This window comes from Cebus imitator, unplaced genomic scaffold, assembly GCF_001604975.1.
Source record: "Cebus imitator isolate Cc_AM_T3 unplaced genomic scaffold, Cebus_imitator-1.0 Scaffold38, whole genome shotgun sequence".
Taxonomy (NCBI): domain Eukaryota; kingdom Metazoa; phylum Chordata; class Mammalia; order Primates; family Cebidae; genus Cebus; species Cebus imitator.
Genome location: NW_016107353.1, coordinates 10,180,459 through 10,185,489, shown reverse-complemented (window position 1 = coordinate 10,185,489; position 5,031 = coordinate 10,180,459). Strand labels below are relative to the sequence as shown.

Below are 5,031 nucleotides of genomic sequence, written 5' to 3'. Positions count from 1 at the left end.
AGATCCACAGTTAAGATGCCAGGACCCCCTGGAAGCCAAGAAATGGTGTGAGTGCCGGGTCCGATATCCCAAGATCGGGGAAGGGGCTGTGGGGACTCAGACCTCCCCGCGGTCAGCTCAGCAATGTGCCCCCAGTTCTCCTTGCTCAGCTCGGCCTCAGTCCCCTTCAGCAATAAGATGGCGTCTGCGCAGTGACTGTCCCCTGGCCTGGAGCCCTCTCTGGGCAGCTCTGCACCCGCAGCTCCGGGTCTCTTCAAGATTTTCTCTTTTAGGGACCACCGGAGGGTTGCCAGGGGAGAATCCTGACTCGGCTTCCGGGTCATGAATGGGAAGAGCTTTGGTTTGCTTTAGGGGGTTCTCAGTTTCTCATTTCTCCTATTAAAAATTTGTGGGAGTTATTGCGAAAATGTTTTTTATGACTGGGTGATTTCAAGCAGAATTCCAAAGCTTTGCTTTTCAAATGCTACCAAGAAAAACAATAGGGAAAATTTCTGCTGCATTTTAGCTGTAGAAAATGAATACATTTCCGGTCAGAAGCAGTAGCGCATGCCTGTAATCCTAGTACTTTGAAAGGCCAAGGCTGGTGGATCACCTGAGGTCAGGAGTTTGAGAGCAGCCTGGCGAACGTGGCAAAACCCCGCCTCTACTAAAAATACAAAAATTGGCCTGGCGTGGTTTAGGGCATCTATAATCCCAGCTACTGGGGAGGCTGAAGCCGCAGAATTGTTTGAACCCAGGTGGCAGAGGTTACATTGAACCCAAGATCATGCCACTTCACTCCAGCCTGGGCGAAAAAGCGATACTCTGTCTCAAAAAAAAAAAATTTTTTTTTTTTTTTACAAGAAAATGTAGATAATTGCTAAGTTATGTAGAGTAATAAAAATATCACTTCCTCTTTTTGCAGGGTAAATTTGTGACAGTAAATATCTCTGTTCTGTATCCTATTACCTTGACTTCTGAGTTTCATGCTAAATTTTATGAGATAAGAGTTGGTACCGCCTAGAAATGTTCCCATATTACTAATTGTTTACTACATGATTTTTTTTTTTAATTGTGTCTCTGTAGAGACTCAAAAATTGCCAATGTCGACTATGTTGCAAGTCGTCCTGGGGGGTATTGGAAAAAGTTTTCAATCAGAAATAATCGAATCTTGGATAAACCTCATTAGCTATGATACTGCCACTGCGCAAAGCTTACTACCTGATATTTAATGAAAAAATGCGACAAGACATATATTGTCTGAAAGGAATAGATACTTTTGCTTTTCTCATTGAGGTTTAAAATGTAAGCACCTTATACTTTTGTCCCTTTAGATGAACATTGCGTTTGAGTAATGTTGCTGAATTTTTCACACACGTTGTTTTGAAAACCAAGTTAAATAATTCTGATATGAAAATAAAAGCTTGAGCCTAGTGCCTCCAAGCTCAGGCTAATATTGAACCTCCAAAAGAAGATTATTAACAACCCAACTAATTGTTTTCTGAAGAGTCTCCCTTGCAGATGTCCCAGCCTGCTCATCCCAGCCATGGAAGAATCCTTTATAGTACGAGAAGCAGAGCAGGTGAAACCTCATGTCTACTAAAAGTACAAAAATTAGCCTGGTGTGGTGGCAGGCACCTGTAGTCCCAGCTACTCTGGAGGCTGAGGCAGGAGAATTGCTTGAACCTGGGAGGTGGAGGTTGCAATGAGCCAAGAACACGCCATTGCACTATAGCCTAGGTGACAGAGTAAGACTTCATCTCAAAATAAATTATTAAATAAATTCCAAAGGAGTATTGCAACAGAAGGAAGTACTACTATAAGATCTGTCAAAATTGCAAAGTTCAGGCAGACGAGGGCTTTCTTTTATAGGAAGGAACAAACAGGATTAGAAAGAAGATGGAAGGGAATTTTCAGATGGGGGGTGAAAAAATCAGATTCTAGATTGATGTTTTACCCTGAAGTCAGCATGTCCTTAGGAGGGACATAACATAGGGTTGTATTTTGACTCAGATTGAGTGTAGCTGAATGTTCAGGAGCCTGTGGGCAGGAGACAGACTTAAGCGAAATTTGATTAAAAATATTTTATTTTGACCACTGAAGAAAAATTCAGCTGATTTTTAAAATGACAACAAGAAGAAAAAGTGCAAAGTCTATGTTTGGCTATGTGATAGGTAAGAAAATAGAGCACCAACTAAGTCATAATGGAAAGCCTGTTTCTTTCCATAAACTGTTTCTGGAGAACACAAAGGATCAAGAATTTTATTAATCACAGCTGTTTATCAGTATTATCTGTGTGCTTTATCTTTCTCCATTTTTTATTTTGTGCTATAGTTTTCATTTTCTTTCTTTCTTTCTTTTCTTTTCTCCCTCCCTTTCCCTCCCCTCTTTTCTTTTACCCAGGCTGGAGTGCAGTGGTGCAATCTCGGCTCATTACAACCTCCACCTCCTGGGTTCAAGCAATTCTCCTGCCTTAGCCTCCTCAGTAGCTGGGAATACAGGTGCACTCCACCACGCCCAGCTAATCTTTGAATTTTTAGTAGTGACAGTTTCACTATGTTGGTCAGGATTGTCTTGAACTCCTGACCTCGTGATTCACCTACCTCGACCTCCCAAAGTGCTGGAATTACAGGTGTCAGCCACCCCGCCAGGCCACATTTCCTTCATTTGACTTTTTCTGGGTTTTGTGTGTGTGTGTGTGTGTGTTTTAATTTCCTTCGACACTACTGCAAAGGGTTGTGTTTTTTGTAATGAGCTGATAAATGTAGCTACAGTGTTTTCCTGAGCTGTGTGAGTAGCGCTAACAAGTTATGAAACTTGAGGGAGTTTACAGGAGTTCACAGTTTTTAAACAGTAGCTTAGAAGCATAGATAGGCCTATGGGGTTTCTGACTGAGATCTGCCATTAGGACAGTGTTGTGAGACTGAGCCCTGAATCAGGGTCTATGCTGACTCTGCATAGTATCAGAATTCAAATTCAAATGTTAGTCAGTGAGTTGGTGTTGGAGAAAGCCTTGGTGTTCAGCAAACTACAGATTTGGTACAAGAGAAAAGATATCACAGAGGCCTGGCCTGTAATCCAACTCTGGTTGTCTGGAAATGGAAGGCTCTGCTCTCCTGTACACAGGCTGTCACACTGCCCATTGTCCTGTGATTCCAGGTCTCCTCCCAGGATTTAAGAGGATAAAAACTTAGAGGAGGCCGGGCGCGGTGGCTCACGCCTGTAATCCCAGCACGGTGGGAGGCCGAGGAGGGTGGATCACAAGGTCAAGAGATCGAGACCATCCTGGTCAACATGGTGAAACCCTGTCTCTACTAAAAATACAAAAAATCAGCTGGGCCTGGTGGCGTGTGCCTGTAATCACAGCTACTCAGGAGGCTGAGGCAGGAGAATTGCCTGAACCCGGGAGGTGGAGGTTGCAGTGAGCCAAGATCGTGCCATTGCACTCCAGCCTGGGTAACAAGAGCAAAACTCCGTCTCAAAAAAAAAAAACCAAAAACAAAAAAACAAAAAAAACAAAACTTAGAGGAAAGAACTCTGATAGCAGACCCCCTTTTTCCACAGCTGTCACCACGGGATTCCCACTCACTCACAGGCATACCCACTAGATACTAACATGTCCATGCCTCTCCCACGACTAGGCACCACACTGAGAAATTTCACAACACCATTTTTGATTCTAGTGTTTCTTGGCAAAAACCTACAAAAGTATCTACAAGTCTCCTTGCATACCCCCAACCCCAGACACTGAATCTGCCACAGCAGCCTGTTTTCCTCACCGAGGGCTCTGGACCACCTGTTCTTAATCTCATCTGCCTGCATAAACACAAACAAGCATCAGAGTATACCTCCACCCGAGCCGCTGTCTGTAGCACAGACCAGTTCTTCCGCCTACATCGCACTGTTTCCCACTTACAGATTTTTATTTAACTTTTATTTTTGGCTCAGGGGTACACATGTAGGTGTTTTATACAGCTAAAACTGTGTCATGGGGATTTGGTGTGCAGATTACTTTGTCACTGAGGTACTAAGCATAGCACCAAACAGGTGCTTTTTCTGTTGCTCTTTGTCCTCCCATTCTCCAGCCTCAACTAAGTCTCAGTGTCTGTTGTTCCCGTCTGTGTTCCTGTGTTCTTATAATTCAGCTTTTACTTAGAAATAACATGCACCTGGTTTTCTGCTGCTGCATTAGTTTTCTAAGAATGTTTTCCAGCTTCATCTATGTTGCTTCAAAGGACGTGTGTGTGTGTGTGTGTGTGTTTTAATGACTATGCAGTATTCTACATTTCTGTATCATATTTTATTTCTATTAAACCTTTTATTTTATTTTTAAAGACAGAGTCTCACTTTTTTCCAGACTGGAGTACATTGGCATGATCTCAGCTCATTTCAGCCTCAACCTCCCAGGCTCAAGCAGTCCTCTTCTACTTCAGTCCCCCAAGTAGCTGGGACTACAGGCACACACCAGCAGGCCTGGCTAAATTTCTTTTTTTTTGTAGAAACGGGGTCTTGCCATGTTGCCCTGGCTGATCTCAGACTTTTGAGCTCAGGCAGTTTACAGCCTCAGCCCCTCAAAGTGCTGAGATTACAGATTTGAGACAACATGTCTAACGATATTGTATTTTCTTTATCCAGTATGCAATTGATAAGCATTTAGGTTGATTCCATGTCTTTGCTATTGTGAATAGTGCTGCAATGAAGATGCGTATGTCTTTAGAATAGAATAATTTATATTTTATTGGGTATATGCCCAGTTATGAGGTTGCTGGGTCAAAAGGTAATTCTGTTTTTAGTTCTGTGAGGAATCGCCACACTGCTTTTCACAATGGTTGAGCTAATTTATACTCCCACCGGCAGTGTATAAGCATTCCCATTTCTCTGTAACCTGCAAGCATCTGTTGTATATTCACTTTCTAATATTAACCATTCTCACTGGTGTGCGATGATATTTCACTGTGATTTTTCTTTGAATTTTTCTAATAATTAGTGATGAGCATTTTTTATATGCTTGTTAGCCACATGTATTTTTTCTTTTTAATGTTATTTGTCTAC

General features: G+C 42.4%; 1 non-coding gene across 1 annotated transcript; it reads right to left on the bottom strand.

The window, feature by feature from the left end:
• Positions 1–1,056: 1,056 nt before the first annotated feature.
• LOC119470721 lies at positions 1,057–1,194 on the bottom strand. The gene has a single exon (XR_005199688.1). It is a non-coding gene; the product is annotated as a U4 spliceosomal RNA (small nuclear RNA).
• Between the last annotated feature and the right edge of the window lie 3,837 nt (positions 1,195–5,031).